Source organism: Monodelphis domestica, chromosome 5 (assembly GCF_027887165.1).
Source record: "Monodelphis domestica isolate mMonDom1 chromosome 5, mMonDom1.pri, whole genome shotgun sequence".
In the NCBI taxonomy this organism is placed as follows: Eukaryota; Metazoa; Chordata; class Mammalia; order Didelphimorphia; family Didelphidae; genus Monodelphis; species Monodelphis domestica.
Genome location: NC_077231.1, coordinates 281,316,221 through 281,334,857, shown reverse-complemented (window position 1 = coordinate 281,334,857; position 18,637 = coordinate 281,316,221). Strand labels below are relative to the sequence as shown.

General features: G+C 38.1%; 1 protein-coding gene across 2 annotated transcripts in view; it reads right to left on the bottom strand.

Moving 5' to 3' along the window:
- Window positions 1-18,637, bottom strand: part of ULK4 (unc-51 like kinase 4) — a 678,848-nt gene that overhangs the window by 133,107 nt on the left and 527,104 nt on the right. The gene's annotated exons all lie outside the window — the stretch shown is intronic.

Genomic DNA, 18,637 nt, shown 5'->3' with positions numbered 1-18,637 from the left:
CCAGTTCCCATGGAATTCCTCCAGTTCATTATTCCTTTGAGCACAATAGTATTCCATCACTAACAGATACCACAATTTGTTCAGTCATTCCCCAATTGAAGGGCATCCCCTCATTTTTCAATTTTTTGCCACCACAAAGAATGCAGTTATGAATATTCTTGTACAAGTCTTTTTCCTTATGGGGTACAAACCCAGCAGTGGTATGGCTGGATCAAAGTGCAGGCAGTCTTTTAAAGCCCTTTTTTTGCCAAATTCTCTTGATGGTTCCATCTTCCTAGAAAACTCTCAGGACTCAAAGCCTTAAAGTCTTAAAAGACCTTTTCCTCTGCTTATACCCATATTCAATCAGTGACCATATCCTACTGATTCTAACCCCACAATATCTCTCATATTTGCCTTCTTAGCTCTCATCTGAAATACTGTAACAGTCACCTAACTGGTCACCATGCCTCAAGTTCTACTTGGTAACTGGTCTTTCACATCAAAATAATAAATTGTTAAAATAATCATCCATATATATGTATATATATGCATAAGTATGCTATTCTTCTGCTCAAAAATCCAGAAGCTGCAAGAGATCTTAAATTATGCTATAAAGTGGTAATATCAAAATGATCTGTTACTAGATAAAAAGAGATGGATGGAACAGAACCAATGATTTAGAAAGAAAAGTATAGGCATAAAATGACATATTATTTTACAATGAATTCCAAATGGATCAGTGATTGAAATAGAAAAAAATATGAAAAAATTATGAAATTTATAGCAATAATGGAGAGTAGAATAACTTTTATCTATCAAGCATATGGAAGAAATCTTACTAGACTAAAGATATGGACAGTTATATAAAAATAATGCTCTTTTATACAACAAAAAAGGTCCTTTAACTAATAGGAAAGAAACAGATTGGGAGGAGAATATTTGTAGCAAATGTAGTTGATAAGAATTCAAAATCCAAACTCTGAGTATACAGAAATGTATGTGTATTGTCCATTTCTAAAAGGAAGATGATCAAAAGTCTTGAATGAAGAATTATCAGATGCTTAAAATTTTTTTAAACCATTAAAATTTGTAGTAAAAATTAAAAGAATTAATGAGATATACCCAGCAGCAAAAATAATTTAAAGGTTATAATATTCAATGTTACACTTATAGTGTTTAAAGCTGGAGCTAGGAATCAGTTTAATTATTTTGGCAATAAATTGGGGAAAATACAAACACAGCTACCAAGCTGATCCTGCCGTTCAACACACTGATTTTGCTACCAAAACTAGGTCCTGAAGATGTTACTAAATGTAAAAGAGATTATGCAAAAATATTAATATTTTGTAATAGTAAACAAACTATAAACAATTCATATTATAATGCTTGAGAAATGGCTAACTGGACTGCATTAATAATGACAATATAATGAAATGCTATTGTGTCATGAAAGGCCAATATGATGAATATAAAGAAATATAGAGGCACATAAAGTAAAAAAAAACATCGGGGGGCAGCTGGGTAGCTCAGTGGATCAAGAGTCAGGACTAGAGACGGGAGGTCCTAGGTTCAAATCCGGCCTCAGCCACTTCCTAGCTGTGTGACCCTGGGCAAGTCACTTGACCCCCATTGCCTAGCCCTTACCACTCTTCTGCCTTGGAGCCAATACACAGTATTGACTCCAAGACGGAAGGTAAGGGTTTAAAAAAAAAAGTAAAAAAATAGAGAATGGAGAATAAAAACAATATATACCCTAACTAGTTATATGTGAAGTGCTTTATAAACCTTAATGCTCTATATAAATCATAACTATTATTCTAACTCAGAAGAAAATATCAGAAAAAAGATCTAGAAATAAATGTTATGATGTTATAGTAAAACTGAAAATAACTTGGATATTATGATTTTATATTATAATATTTAGTTTATTAGATTTGCTTTTGCTGGTGATATTAAGTTCATAACAAAGTCATTTTGAAAAAGAATTTATGTTTGAGACACACTAGGCTCTCTCTAGGTAGTAAAGAGGAGGAGAGAATTTTGGGGAAGTTTTTGAAGAAGGGTGACACAGTCACATCTGTAAGGTAAGTTAGGATGAGTATTTTCTTAACTGGGAGAAGACTGTACTGGAGAGGAGAGAACCTCCTTTCTGGTCTTTGCCTGATGAAATCCCTCTCTTTCTCTGATGCCTAGCTTGGGTACCATCTCCATCATGTCTTCTCTGATCTTTCAAGCTCAAATTACCCTTCCTTCTCTTATTTTCCTAAAACACTTTGCCAGACTCTCTTCTTTGCCCCTATTCTAAGTCTACTTTGTATCATACTTTTCCAGTGCTCATTTTGATTATAATTTTCTTAAGGAGAAGCAGTCTGTTTTTAAACCTTAGCCTTTAGCACATAGTGCCTGGCAGAAGTTAAGTGCTTAATAGATGTTTACTTGGTTTCACTTAAAATTTGATTTCCACTAGCTTAGCTCAGTGAATTGCATATAGCCACACACTTACCATTAATTGAATTGCATGGAATATCTGAAAATGAAGTATTTATGAAACATTTGGTTGGTCTGACTGTATTCAAATGGTGATTAATTACATGATCACAAAGAGGGCAGGAACTAAGGCTTTCACAGTCCTCTGTGTATGATAGGTGTTTAAATGCTTGGTAAATGGGAATGAATAATGATTCAAAAGAGATGAGAGATGGGCACAAAATTAAACAGAACAATAGCTCCATTGGGACAGCTCCAGAAATAGAAGAAACAGCTACCGATGTTTGAAGCAAATGATAAATACTAAGTCAGACCCTAAGACTTACCTACAATACAGGGTGCAGTTTGGGAAGTATTAGTTCTAGAGTCTAGGAGCTGTGTCCAGATTTTGGTTCTCATACTACTATAGTCCTAGAGAAGTATTTTTCTCTACCCCAGTTCATACTGGTTCCACTCCATTTCCTAAATCCTTGACACATGGTCCAATTTCTGCTTGAACACTTCCAGAAACCCTTCATTACATTTCTGAATAGCTGTTATTAATAATAAGTCCTTCCTTATACAATGAATCAAAATCTAGTTCCCTGAAATGGCTATAGCAAATATTTTTTAGAACCAATATAATTGGTTCTCTTCTACATTGTGGTGTTTCAAGGATATGAAAACACTTCTGATATCACCCTAAGTTTTGTCTTCTCTAGATTCTCCCTTTTAAAATTTTGTATCAGTCTATTATGTGACATGATTTATGAACCTTTACCATACTGGTCACCTTCAGTCTGTCAATACATATCTTAATATGTGGTGCCTTGAATTAAATACAGTTCTCTTCAGAATGAGTCAAGAGAACCATGACATTCTGATCTTATTCCAGCTTGACGCTAACTTTTATTTAGGTAGCCCAAGCTGATATTGGACTTTTCTAAACATCCCACTTTTGGTTCATCCTAAACTTGTCTGCCTAGCAGGTGATTTCACATGAACTACTGTTCCAGCAGGTCTTCTTTCTCCTTTTCTGTGTCCCTGCAGATGATTCTTTGAAGCTAAGAGCAGACTTTTACATTTGTCCCCATCAAATGTAACAGTGTTAGTTTAGACCCCACTTTCCCAGGCTACTGAGTCCTGTGATCCAATATATCAGTTATCCTTCTGAGCTTGGTGTCATTTGCAACTCTGGGAAACATGACTATTGTGTCTCTATCTAAATTACTGATAAAAATGTTGTATGGGATAAGGCAAAAGGCAGAGCCCACTAGCAGTATTCCATAGAGGCCTTCCTGCAAGGTTGAGATCCATCCATTAATTCTCTCTCTTTTTTTTTTTTTAAACCCTTATCTTCCGTCTTGGAGTCAATACTGTGTATTGGCTCCAAGGCAGAAGAGTGGTAAGGGCTAGGCAATGGGGGTCAAGTGACTTGCCCAGGGTCACACAGCTGGGAAGTGTCTGAGGCCAGATTTGAACCTAGGACCTCCCATTTCTAGGCCTGGCTCTCAATCCACTGAGCTACCCAGCTGCCCCCCATTAATTCTCTTTAAGCTTTAGTTTCCTCATCTTTACAATAAGGATAACAATATTTACAGTACCTGTCTTACAGGGTTATAATTATCAAATAGAGATAATGTATATAAAGCTTTTCACAAGCCTTGAGCCATTATATATCAACATTTTTATTGTAGTTCTTAACTATACCATCATCTAGTCCATTTTTGTGTATTCTTAATCATAGACATATCATAAGAAATTCTGTCATATGCCCTGATGAAAATAAGATATACTTATGCCAATGCTATTCTCTTCGCTTAACAACCAGGTTTGTACTCCCATCAAAAAAGAAAATTAGAGTTTTTGTCATAAGGTATCCTTATGTGCTTGGTGAGATCATACTAGCCACTGTTTCCTTTTCTAAGTTTCCTCCCTCCCTCCCTCCTTCCTCTTTTCTGTCTTCCTTTTCTTTCTTCTCTTTCTTCTCTTTCTTTCTTTCTTTCTTTCTTTCTTTCTTTCTTTCTTTCTTTCTTTCTTTCTTTCTTTCTTTCTTTCTTTCTTTCTTTCTTTCTTTCTTTCTTTCTTTCTTTCTTTCTTTCTTTCTTTCTTCTTCTTCCTTCCTTCCTTCCTTCCTCCCTCCCTCCCTCCCTCCCTCCCTCCCTCCCTCCCTCCCTCCCTCCCTTCTTTCTTTCTTTCTTTCTTTCTTTCTTTCTTTCTTTCTTTCTTTCTTTCTTTCTTTCTTTCTTTCTTTCTTTCTTTCTTTCTTTCTTTCTTTCTTTCTTTCTTCCTTCCTTCCTTCCTTCCTTCCTTCCTTCCTTCCTTCCTTCCTTCCTTCCTCTCTCCCTCCCTTCCTTCCTTCCATGTATATCTGCAAATACACACACATATGTATATAAATCATCTGCTAGAGTGTTGCCATTGACATCAAATTTACAGATCAATAACAGCTATCCACATCTACCTCCTCTCTGAAACCTTTTAAAAATTAGATTATTTGCCTAGCCCCAATCTTCTCACACTTGCCCTCCTTTCTACGTTTTCCCAAATACTACCAATGATTCTATAACCATATCTTTTTGGCATCTTAAGACCTGAACTCATTTAAAGAGCACACTATTATTAGCTTCTCATGTTTGTTCATGTTTATTACCTGTACCACATGTTCACATTTGGAAACCATTTTCCTTGACAGAAGATGAAAGCATTTAAGAATTTAGTCATTTTGCTTTCCTTTGGTTATCTTTTGACATCTATTTGCCCCAAGCAATGAACCTCTCTCTTATTTTTTTTTATTTTGAACTTAAACATGAGAAAAGGCATTTCCATATACACAGCAAAACTCAAAAAGAGGATTAAATATGAAACTACAAGTCTATTTCACATGCCCTCTTTTAAAAAAAAGAGCATGTAATAAATTCCATACTTTAATTACAGAATTGTCCTGCTTATATGTGTTTCTCTTAGAACTTCCTTCTGTTCTCTATGCATTTTTGGAAATGTTTCAAAGATCACTTTTGTTGGTGTCCCTATTGCTAATCTCCTTTCCCCACTCCCCCACACCTTCCCAATAAAAAGCTGTGGAAAGTTAATATTAATTTGTACCCTTTTTTGGCCTCTAAAACAATAATTTTAAAACAGAACATTTTAGGGCTGAAACTCTGAACTGTATCACCCTGAGGCCATGGGTATAGTCCTCTCTCCTTTTGTTTACCACTGGAAAACACTGGATATACCCCATGTGGCCATTATAAAGGCTGTATGGCTACTCATGGATCTGGAAGACTCCCCTCTAGTCCTGATTGAGGTCTGAATCCTCCAATCACAGAGGTTTGGGAAAGGAACATCATGAAGAGCATAACTTGACAGAGCGGAAAGGAAGTCTCGCTCTTTTTCCTGGAAACAGAGACTTAGGAGGCATGTGGTCTGGCTCCAGGCTGCACATGGTTCATGATGCTCTCTTTCTCTGGCTCACTTTCTGCTATTTAATAATTACAAACTTAAGATATGGCCTCCAGAGAATTTTAATTATAACAAAGTTAAAAGTGAAGTGGGGAACCTTATAACACATTTAGTTAAGCAAAATGAATCCACTAAGTGATCGTGTAAAAATGTATATCTCTTTCTACACTAAATCTATCACCTATGTGGCAGGAGATGGGTATCGTACTTTGTCATAAGTTCTTTGGTGACATTTTTGGTCTCAGGTCTTTCAACCTTGTTTATGTTCACAGTGTGGCTGTTACTATATATATGTATTCCTATTTCTGCTCATTTTATTCTGTGTCAGTTCATACTACCCAGCATTCTTTGAAACTGTCTCTTTTGTCATTTAAATTCAATTCAATAAACTTTGATTAAGCACTTACTAGGTGTTAGGCTCTGTACTAAGGGCTAAGGGTACAAAAAGAGATAAAAGGCAGTCCCTGCCCTCAAAGGGCCTCCCATTTATGGGAGAGCCAATTTGTTATGGTGCAACAGAATTGTAATACACGTAACTCTCACTTTTTTTTTTTCTGTTCTTTGATGGATAAATCTCTATTATTAAATGTTTTGCAAAATGACAAAACTGCATATCTTTTAAGATTTTTTTTTTTTTATAATTTAGGACTTTTGGAAATCAGATTGGCCTTCCCAGCTAGTCCAGATTAGTAACGATTTTTTAGTGGGGAAGGGGAAGGGAGCCAAACCTCTGAGTAAACCCCTGGTTAGGGAATTCCAGGTACGGAAACTCTCTCTGTCCATGCCCATCTGATATTTTGTAACAAAGTGCTAGAAAACTGTCTAGGAGAGGGACATCTGACTCAAAAGAAAAGGGCCACTAAGCCATGCATAAGGATCCCTCAAGGCTACATCCTGACTTAGTCTTCAAGTGTAATATTATTTATGTTATATTAAGTATTTTTATAGATTTTGTTAAATACCCTCCAATGACATTTTAATCTGGTACTGGCTGTACAAGTGTTTGACACCTCTGGCCTGGGGGACTGATAAATTAAGCCTTGGCCAACATCACACAGTCTGTAGGTGCTACAGGCGGGGTCTGAACTTCTGTCTTTCTGACTCCATGGAAGGACCTCTGTTCTACATGCCACAATATCTCTCAAATAAAGTTTTACTCTAGCATTAAAACAACACATTTCACATTCCTTCAAAGTGCCCTTAAGAAACACCAGGAGACACAAATTATTCCACTAACTTATAGCTAATAAACATGTTCCATTAGATTTGGTTTCTCACATGTTGAGAATTGTGGGTATGATGTACATAATTCTGTTTGATGATATTGACAAGTCATTATTTCAGAGTAATTATTTCCTCTATCATCATCATCATCATCATCATCATCATCATCATCATCATCATCATCATCATCATCATCTCCCTTCAGATGTGCTTCATCCTGTCACTTGCTGTATCCATAAGACAATGTTTTAGGCACTGGATTAAAATCAGACCCAGTGGTGAAATGAGCAGGAAAAAAAAATCTCTTTCCCCACCCAAACTCTCCTGGAGTACAACCTTTAGGAAGGGTTTATTTCCATTACATTTTCATCAGGGACTGGCCAAAGAGCAGTAGATCGTGTTATTACAAAGACAAGAAATGTAATGGTTTGAGGTTGCTAAGCAACACCACAGTGTTAAAGGCCTCAGTATCTGTGATCTCTGGAGACTCTCAAATTTCATTAAAACCTGTCCATAACTATTACACAAAAGGTCCGTGTGAAGTCATAAACAGACCAAGTGAAGAGATGAAAAAAAACGTGTTGTGGAAACTATGAGGGTATTTGCAGCCAAATGTTTCTGAATTAGCAATATGCATAGCATTTCTAAATGCATGCATATGAAACATGTGCCATCATATGTACATAGCTGTGGACACATGTGTAGATAGACAGGCACATGAATGTCTATGTGGAGAATTAAGGGCTACCCATGGAACCCTGCATCAACAGGAGCCTGGTCTCCTGCTATGTGGACAGAGGAAGACACGGCTCCTGCCTGGTGAGAGAAGTGCCAAGCCTAGGGCTGACTTGGTCCAGAAGGAAGTCAAGAGCTTTGAAGGGCAGATGGCAGCACTCTGAGTTTCAGGGAGTTGGGCTCTGACATGTCCCTTGACCACCAGGGTGTACAGTTCTAGACCTGACTGAGAGAGCATCTTCCCAGGGTGCTCCCCCTCTCCTGGTTTGAGCTGAGATCTTGTCTCTCTCCCAGATGAAGAGTTCCCTTCCTCCTATGTAGCTCCTGCATTCTTTTCATCTGTAAACATTCCCCATCTTCTGCCTGCTCTTTTGCTTGCATAAGTGGGTTTTTCACCATTCACTATTTGTTTTCTTTTGTGTAGCTAGGTTTTCTGGGGAAGGCCTAAGGGAAGGGCTGACCCTCCCCTTTGGGATGATCAGGGAAGGAGCTTTTACCTCTACCTGCAGACCACTGAGGTAGGAGAGACTCCTTGCTCATGCCTTCCCTTCCCTCCTCTTTCTTTCCCACTCAGGGAGCTGTTGGCCTAGATATACAGACCTTCCTCCAGCTTCCTGATAGGTGAGTAAGTTCTTAAATCATCTACTCATGGCCATATTGAGATAATATAATATAATATTACATGTGGGCACAAATGTTACATATATGTTTATTAAAAATAAGTAGGGTAGTAAAAGAGATTTTACTAGAGTATATAGCAATTAATCACTCAGTACATTTTTTTTGAGTGCCTGCTATGTGTCAGGTACTGATGAGCTGGTGTGGAAGAGAGAGAAAATGGGAAAGCATGCAACAAGAGTTTGGAGAAGCTGAAACTGATGACTCTTGTCCATGCTTTCCCATTTTCTCTCTCTTCCACACTGGGGATACAAAGACAAAAAATTGAAATCTAAATCTAAAAACAAATAAATACCTGGACCTTCCCAGTTCTTTCCTATCCCTTAATCCCCATCCTTCCCCAGGTTTCTGCCCAAAAGAATCCCACATACAGAAATTCAGTGCTCTTTTTCCTCCCTACAACACCATCCCTCCACTGAATTTTTTCCCTTCCCTCCAAATTATTCAGGAGGGCTATAGCTCCTCTGCAGCCCCATCTTCAGGGAAGGCCTTCCTGAGGCTTCCTGTCTATAGTTTCAGCTGTCCTTAGTTTTTTCCAGCCTTGGTGTAGCCAGACCAAGGTCAGGGATGAAGTGCACAATTTTATAAGGATCTCTTAGATTGGGGGAGAGAGGAACGCAGAGAAGACTTCTGGTGATCTGTGGACAAGGCCATAGATCGGCGCTTCCTCTGCATTATTTCTCTGACCTAACCTGGCTAATTATTTTATAGCTAGGGCTGATGGCTTTAAAGGAAGCCTGGTCTTTACAGTATATTTCAATGCAAGTCATTTCCTCTTATAGGAAAAAAAAGTCAGATTTTATCCTCTAGTGATGGTCAGCTGATTAATTTGTATAATCTGAGGAGAATTCTAACTAGAAACAAATAAATAGAATTTTTATTATATTATATATTATAATAATAAATAGAAAATTTCTAAATAGAAAACTAATGCTTGGCATATGATATCAATGACCTATTATGACTTATTTGGATAAGGATGAAGGAACTTGGAGGCAGCCAGGTGGTGCAATGGATAGAGTGCTGGACCTGACATTACACAGTCCTGAGCTCAGATCTGGCTTCAGACACTCATTAGCTATGTGGCTGTTGGGTAATTCATTTAACCATTGTTTGCCTCAGTTTCCTCAACTGTAAATTGGGGCTAATAATAGCATCCACTTTCCAGGGATCTTGTAAGGATCAAATGAGATAATAATTATAAAATGTTTTATAATCCTCATAATTATTACTAACCAAAACAAACAGGTTTTCATATATTATTTAATTGAAAGAAAAAAATTTCAAAAGATTATGGATTTAGAGCTAGAAGGGACCCCAGAGGGCATCAAATCTGCCTCCTCCCCCATTTTGCAGATGAATAAACTGAGGCACAGAAAGGTTCAGTGACTTGCTCAGAGCTACACTGTCTTCAGCAGGATTTAGATCCAATTGCTTCTTATCCCTGCTGCCTCTGTTGTCCTATTTGAAATCAAAACTTTAGCTTGGAATAAAAGAGGTCCAATTGCATCTTAAAATGTAGGTCGTCTAACAGCAGGAAATTGAAAACCACTCTCAGATGAATATTTTAAAATTTTCACTGAAATATCTTTTTTTCAACTGTAGTTTTGTTGACTAGTTAGAAAACATAGATATCAAAAACAAACAAAACAATCTGCATTGGAATATTAAGTCTGCCAATACTGATAACAAGTTTTATTAAGCAAACCAGCTTTCAAGTATTCATTTCCTTCAGTGGAACTAAGTGCTTAAAACTGTTTTTGACAAATAAAACTAGAAAAGGTTTAATTCAAGTATTTCCTGGGTTAGAGAACAAAAAGCGATTTTGTGGATCATTCTTCATATTTTGAGGGAGGGTTTTAAAACTGCCTTCCCATGATATTTAACAATACTTGGCACATTAGTTATTTTTAAAGGGGAAAAAAGCTTTCCCTACATGACATACCATTAATAATACCCTTCCCTCCATTACCAAGTAGATCTACATTCTAAGCAATTGTGTCTACACAAAGAGGCTCATGGTCTCACCATATGGGTAAGTCATAATATTCACTAATAATAGAAGCAAACTAGCTGGATCCATCTCAAATAGATTTTACTACATTCCAGTGAGTCACAATGACTATAATTTGGACAGGATAATAAACCCCTTTGAATGGGAATTTTCAAGGTTTATCATAAATATATGGGTCATTCTTAAGTGAGTTACAAAATGTGTTTTTGATTTCTATGAGAGAAGGCTAAGGAGTCATAAAACTAATTCTAGGGAATTTAGCATATGGTTATCATCCCTTTGGGGTTAGTTTTTCAGTGGAGTAAAGTTGTATCAGGAGGGAGAAAGCATTCTAGCTGGAAGATCTTCTTTCCTAGGGGCAGGAAGATTAGGATTGGATTCATTCCTCAGATTGTCATCATCATCATCATCAGCTTTATCAACATCACCACCATATTCTTTAAAATTATTTACATGGAGCTTTTAAGTTTGCAATAATCCTGTGCGGTAGGTGCTATTATTTCCTCATTTTACAAATGAAGAAACTGAGATAGAAAGAGATTAATTGCCTTGACCACATTCACACAGCTAGTAAGCAAGTGTCTGATGCAGGATTTGGACTAAATTAGTCTTCTTGATTTCAAGTCCGATAATTTATCCATTGCACAATTTCTATCACTTTTTAAATATTAATCCCTTTAGCAATCTACAATATGAAAATTTATTTGGAATGTCTGGGAAAATATCTTCTAGCTTCTAATGTCAGGGAAGTATCTAAGTTCAGTGTTTCAAACCTGATGCTCCTTTATGTCCTAAAAGTTTCTTCCTTATAGTGTTAGGTCTGCCATACTCTATTCCATTATTAAAAATTAGGGTTTTTTTCATTTTTTCTTAAAAAAACACATTAGTCTTCAGCTTCAAAAGAAAGTACCACAGATGTTTCACAGCATACAATTTTTGGAGAGTCATTTAGAACAAAAGGAACGAGGCTCAGTTATTACAAAGGTTGATTAACAATAACAAACTGTTATTTTATTTCAGGTATTGCCTCACTTGCGACAAATGTCTCCTATCAATACATCAAGAAAATTTAAGATTCCTTTGAAGAAAAAAACAAATAACCTGACTCAATACTTCACTCAAAAACTCTCAAATTTAGCAACCTTGGCCTATTTTCTACTTTTTGTTCCTTTCAGTGACTTTGCACTGGCTTTCCCTCATGCCTATAGTTCTCTCTCACCTCCTACAATAGGTAAGGCATAAAAATGAGAGGAAATTGCTACTGCTAAGGAAGACAGGTTTTCTTTTTAGAGACTGAGGTCCTCCAGAAGTTCCTGTTTATAGATGAACACTGTGCTAGTGGCATAGTGCCCCAAGATACTGCAAAGCCTACTAGAAGTGGTTTATAAGCACACAAGGGAATTTGGCTTGTCCACCCACACAGTGGATGAAGAATCTGTATTGCCAAGATTTCAATATGCAATCTCCAACAGTATGTATTGGAACAAAAATTACAGACAAAAAATAATTTGGACCCAGAGTTGGCTAAGAAGAAAACACTCTGGGATCCTTTGGAGAAAAGTAAAAGCTCCTTTTCTTATCCCAAGACTCCCTCAAAGCAAAGGCCCGTCTTCGTAACAGTAACATTTGACAGGTGCTGCTACTAAGGCAGTGAGCCACAGAGCACCACTGCCCCCAGAGGGCAAGGGCATCACCCACATGGAGGGCAGTGGAGTTGTGTGCACTGACTGTGAACATTCCACAGCAGCCCTAGAGGCTGGCCCGATGCCAGCACTTTCTTAGATTAGGTTCAATATTGGAGCCTTCACAAGTCAATGAACAGTTAACAAAAGGAAGTGTTGTTTTTTTCCCAAAGATTCCTGATTTGGGGGATAAAAACCCACTATTTGACAAAAACTGCTGGGAAATTTGGGAAACAGTCTGGCAAAAATTAGATCAATATCTCAAACTCTATACCAAGATAAGTTCAAAACAGGTATATGATTTAAACATAAAGAGTGATATTATAAATAAATTAGGTGAATGTGGAATAGTATACCTGTCATATCTATGGGGAAGGGAAGAATTTAAGACCAAGCAAGAAATAGAAAACATTACAAGATGTAAAATGAATAATTTTGGTTATATTAAATTAAAAAGGTTTTGTATAAACAAAACCAATGCAACCAAAATTAGAAAGGAATCAACAAACTGGGAAAAACTTTATTCTCTGACAAAAGTCTAATTTCTCAAATATACAAAGAACTAAGTCAAATTTTTAAGAAATGAAACATTCCCCAATTAACAAATGATCAAAGGTATGAATAGGCAGTTTTCAGATGAAATCAAAACAATCAATAATCATATGAAAAAATGTTCTAAATACCTCCCGATTAGAGAAATACAAATCAAAACAACTCTGAGGTACCATCTTGTACCTAGCAGATTGGCCAATATAAAAGTAAAGGAAAATAATAAATGTTGGAGGGGATATGGCAAAATTGGAACACTAATGCTTTGTTGGTGGAGTTCTGAATTGATCCAACCATTCTGGAAGGCAATTTGGAATTATGCCCAAAGGGCTTTAAAATAATGCAGGTCCTTTGCCACTATTAGGTTTGAATCCCAAAGAGATAAAAGAAAGTGGGAAAGATCTGTTTGTATTAAAATATTTAAAGCTGTGCTTTTTGAGGTGGCCAAAAATTGGAAAACAAGAAGGTGTCCCTCAATTGGGAAATGGTGGAACCAATTGTGGTATCTGATGGTGATGGAATACTATTGTGTATTAAGGAATGATGAATTGATTGATTTCTATAAGAACTGAAATGAGCAGAACCTGGAGAACACTGTACACAGTAACAAACATTGTGTAATGATCGAATGTAACTGATTTTGCTAGTAAAAGCAATGCAATAATCTAGGACAAGTATGAGGGACTTATGAGAAAGAATACTACCCACATCTAGAGAAAGAACTGTGGGAGTAGAAATGCAGAAGAAAAACATGATTTGTCACTTGTTTACAGAGGCATATGATCTGGGGTTTTGGTTTTAAAAGATTATTCTATTATAAAAATGAATAATATGGAAATAGGTTTTGAGTGATAATATATGTATAATCCAGTGAAATTGCTTGTCAACCCTGGAAGGGGGATGGAAAAGGGGAGGGAGAAAAACAAGAATATGAAAAAAGGACACAGTGGCCCTGCTTTTCAGATGTCTACCCAACAATTTCCATATGGATACTATTCGGGTGTGCTGGGTGGTTGAGTGGTTCTCTGAAATCTACTGAGTTGGAAAGAGGGGCCAGTCAAGTCCCAGGAACAGTTCTATTGCCTTTTAGGGAAAGTGAATTCCTTTTACAGGGAACTCCAGTCCTATTACAAATGTATAAACATCAAAGAACTTCAAAGAACAACAGTAAAGGGTATCATCAAACAACTGCATAACAGGAAGAAAAGATGGGCTGGTCACAAGTGAGAGATGACAGGTAGACAATTAGGTGCCCCCCTCACAGTATCAGGAGAGAGTGAGGAAGGCACATTGGGTGGACTCTTTGGGATGAACTTTTGGGAGGATATACAACAAGAGTTGTACAGGATGGGTAGGCATGGAAGGACTCTGAATTGCACAATTGAATGGAACTCCTGAACAGAGAAGATCCCAGATATAATTGAATATCTGAAGAGAATTAAGTATATATTTATAGTTGAAATATTAGTGTAAGTGGGGCTGTCTTTGGTTCATTTTTACCTGCCAGCCAATCAACATCTCCCTCTTCTTCATTAGCTCAAGAACTAGTATTGCTACCTTCCTATTAAGAGTAGCTATAAATTGGAAGTGAAAAGAGTGTCTGGGAAACCATTCATTAAGTGAATGGAGTTTATCCTATTCCTGAATTTTTACAGGCATTCTATCCTGAAGACAGGTGAAGAGATACTCCATTTCAGCACCATTCTCCTAGTGAAAAAAAGTCAAATTGGAATGCCTTAAGGAGAATTGGAAAAGAAAGGCATTGAGCACAGTAAGATTCACTGAAGGTCAAAAGCTGTGTGATGGGAAGAGGCTGGATGTTACAGGCAAATCTTTCACATTATCTGCTTCTAACAGACAACTGGCTTTCATTCTAACCCCGCCAATTCAGCTACTGAGATGGAGAGGAATGACTGCTAGTTCACATCAATGACTTCTCACTGAATGAAGCCAATGGGATTGGGTGATTATTGTTCATGATGATTCTATATTTGGAACCATCTCCCATGGCGTGCTTCCCCAGCTTGATAGGAACACTCAACAGGATGCACAGGTTTGAGCACAAAACAAAGGAAGACCCATATATGATCAAATTCAGGTTGCTGAGCAGCTAATTTTGATTAAACACCTAATCTTGTCTATCATTACTAAGGGAAAATGCACATTAATGACAAAAGATCTTACATCCAGATTCTCAGTATGCTAAATGATCACTGGCAAATTTTCTGCTGTATTTTTAAAGGCAGAATATAGAGTAATTAGCTAAACCCTTTCTCTTATTGCAAAGTGGTCAGCATGGTTAGGGCATAAGACTCCCAAAGAAGGATATCATATTAAAAATCCTTCTCATTAATGATCAGAATGGGAAGAAATAGATTTTTCTTATAATTATCAGCCTAAAAAAGCAGTGTCTAAAATTTTGGAGAGGAAAGGGAAAGGGTTTAGAATGTTAACAGAAAGAATCCATTACTTTCTGCCCAATGATCTTCTGTAGGGAAAGATAAGGCCATGGGATTTTTGTCACCTTAACTTGAAGTAATCTTTTAAAAAATAACATAATTGTAATACTTAATCAAAATCTAGTCCCTCTAGGTCCACTGAGACCTAGATAAAGAGGAGAAATTCTCTGGCTTCCATTCAAAATTTAGAAGCAAGCACAACGTCTTGCTTAGGAATCAATGTACACTAATTTTCTCGAACTCTCTCTATAATGTTCCTTTAAAAAACAAATCAGCTTATTTTTACAAGCATTTACTATTTCTCCCTTTCATTGGGATCTGTTAAAAGTTTTTAAAAAGAAAAAAACCTCTTATAATACATATAGTCCAGCAAAACAAATCGCCACATCACTCCTGTCCAAGCTGCATGTCCCATCCTGCATTTGGAGCTCATCACTTTCTTGGCAGAAGATGGATGGCATGTTTTGTCTTTGGTTCTCTAGACTTGGGGGTAGGGTCTATCATTTCAGTGATCAGAGTTCTAAAGGTTTTCACAATTGTTTTTCTTTATAATATTACTGTCATTGGACCTTTTGTTCTAGCTCTGCTCATGAAGGCTTGTCCCTTGTGGAAGGGCCTGCTTAGCTATGCTGCTGAGATACCTTGTGGAGTCAGCTTTCTTTCTCAAATCTTGTGCAACTGGGAGCTGAATGTAGGACATGAATGCTTAATCAAGGAAATGCTTCTATGTGATGCTAACACCTACTTTCAACTTTTATCCTTTCAAATCAATGATTGGCCTTTATTTTTTGTTTTGCTACGTCTAAGTCAAAGTACTTCTCTTTGAATGGTTGATCTTAGACCCTTCACTTTTAAAAGAGGCTATACTAAAGTAATAAAGCATATTCTACTTAGTATTCTTGTTAAATCTCACTAGAAATTGGGAAGATGGAGACCCTTACTTTTTGCAGCCTGCTAGATCATTCTTCATTTACTTTATTGAGTTACTAATGTTGCAGAGTCTAAGCTATAACCTCTGAAATTTATCTTAAAATTTTAAAACTCATAAATTTCTAGTATTTGTGAATTAAATGGTAACTAAAAGTACATATTATCAAATTAATAATATTTAAGAACAAAAATTCAGATTAGAGAGAGGAATTTTTTTCTCATTAGTTGATGCAAATGTAATTCACTGAGATTTGTCTGTCATTTTGTTTAAATGGTTGCAAAGCCCAGTTATAGAATTTGAAGGAAGGAATCACAGTGTAAAAGGTGGTTAGTGCTTGCACAAACCCTATTAGTTTGCTAGGATTATCTATTGGAAGACTCTTGGGATTGTTCCTAAGAGAACCATGAACATTGGAGCATGTGGGAATATTCTGCACTGGCCTGCTTTCTGGTTGGGAGGAGTCTTTTTCCAATGGCTACTCAGCTGGAATTGTCTATGTCTTTAAAACAAGCCAGTATCTGCTGATCTTTTGATGCATACCAGTTGGGGGATCAAAGTGACTCCATACATGGATAGTAAGACCATGTGGTAAAGGATGAGGGCTGGGGAGGAACAAAGGTCCCCCTTCTCTGTTTTTCTCATACCTGGCTCTATTGCTCCTGAGGTTCTAGGCCTTTTCCTTTGTTCTTTTCCACTCTAGGTATCCTAACCTTAATTCCGGATTTCCCACCTTTAGGTGTTTCAAAGGTTAAAAGTCTATGAGCCATGGAGATCTGGGAGTCCAGGAATCTCGGCCAAGTGTCTCAGCTGTCTTAACATCAGTATTCTGAGGAGCAAGGCACAGGGATTTTGGTCCTGGAGAAGCTAGGAGAGATTCTGGATTTGGATGGGACCGCCATGGGACCTCTGCTATGTATTAACTAAGTTGGGAACATAAGTATGACCCAATCCTTCCCCAGAAAGAGTTGGTGTAGGGGGGAATTCTGGCTCTAAGGGGCAGGAGGAAATGTTTATACTCTGTTCGAGTAATCTCTTATAAGTAAATTTACTTCGTAAAAGCTATTTATGGATAAATGGAAAAAAGAACCTTGGCATGGTAGACTATTGATGGGCTGCCTGCCATACCCAGGCCTGATTCCTAGATTCCTAGATCTTTGTGGCTTGCCCTTCCAGGCTCTGAAAGAGCTGAGGACGGTGATTGTACCTCTTGCACCTAGAAGAGAAGAGCATGACTGAAAAGGCCAAATATCTTAGAGGCCACATGGCCTCAGTGGGGGAGGAAAAAGGAAGTCCGAACTTCATATTACCTTTGACAAATGTGAGTGAAGGTGCCCCTCCTAGACAAGAATGTAGCAAAAGCCCCATCTGTTGTTGGCTCATGCTGTGCATGTGTGTGTGTGTGTGTGTGTGTGTGTGTGTTTTAACCTTTACCTGCTCTCTTAGACTCAGTATGGTGCATTGTTTCCAAGGCAGAAGGGCAGAAAGGACTGGGTAATGGGGGTTAAGTGACTTGCTCTGGGTCACGCAGCTGGGAAGTTTCTGAGACTACATTTGAACCCGGGTCCGTCCATCTCTAGGCTTGGCTCTCAATCCATTGACCCACCTAGCTGCTCCATGCAACAGCTCTGGCTAGTTTAAAAACACTGAAAATTCCACTTATGTAGCCAGTGGAAAAAGAGTCCTTCCAACCACGTGATGGGCCAATGCAGACAATCCATGGGTGTGTTCCCCAGCGTCCGAGATTCTCCGGAAAGCTGTTCCCTAGAGTTTTCCACGCGGTTGGTGCCATCTTACCAAATGGCCCCCCTCGACAATCACAAGATTCAGAGCGCGGAGGACTCTGGGAGACCAGGACAGGAGAAAGGGATCACAGAAAGTCGGGCCCAGCACACTTTCCAGTCTGCCGGGCTGCTTCCCCAAGATGCCACATTTGCGGGCTGCTAGTCACAAAGCCAAGGGTGAGGGAAGACGGATGTGTGATGGAAAGAGAGCACGGCACCCGGAAGGCAACACAAGGCCTGAGAAGGGTTATCCTCTCTAGGCCTTTCTCCGATGAGCGTAGATGGTGCTCAGGGAGGGACAGCCCGACATCCCGCACTCTGGGCTGCATTTCCTTGGCCTCTGCTGTTTCTTCCTAGCCAGGAAGACAGTGCCAGAAATGATGCTTCCAGAGAGAGTCAAAGCTATTCATCTGCTCGTCCTGCCGCTGGGCACTTAGCCACACAACTGCGCAGGTTGCCTGCTGGCATTTATCTTCTAAATGGGGCTGGCCTAATGGAGCAGAGCTGTGGGAAGTCCCATTTTTAAGCGAATGAACCGACTGTTTCCCAATCTCACTGCTGCTGATCTGGTCAGGTTGTTATGAATGACATATAGATTGTGTTCATGAAACCAATGGAAAGCCACATTCACTAATTGTGAAAACGTTCAAATATGGCACAAAAGAACAAAGAAA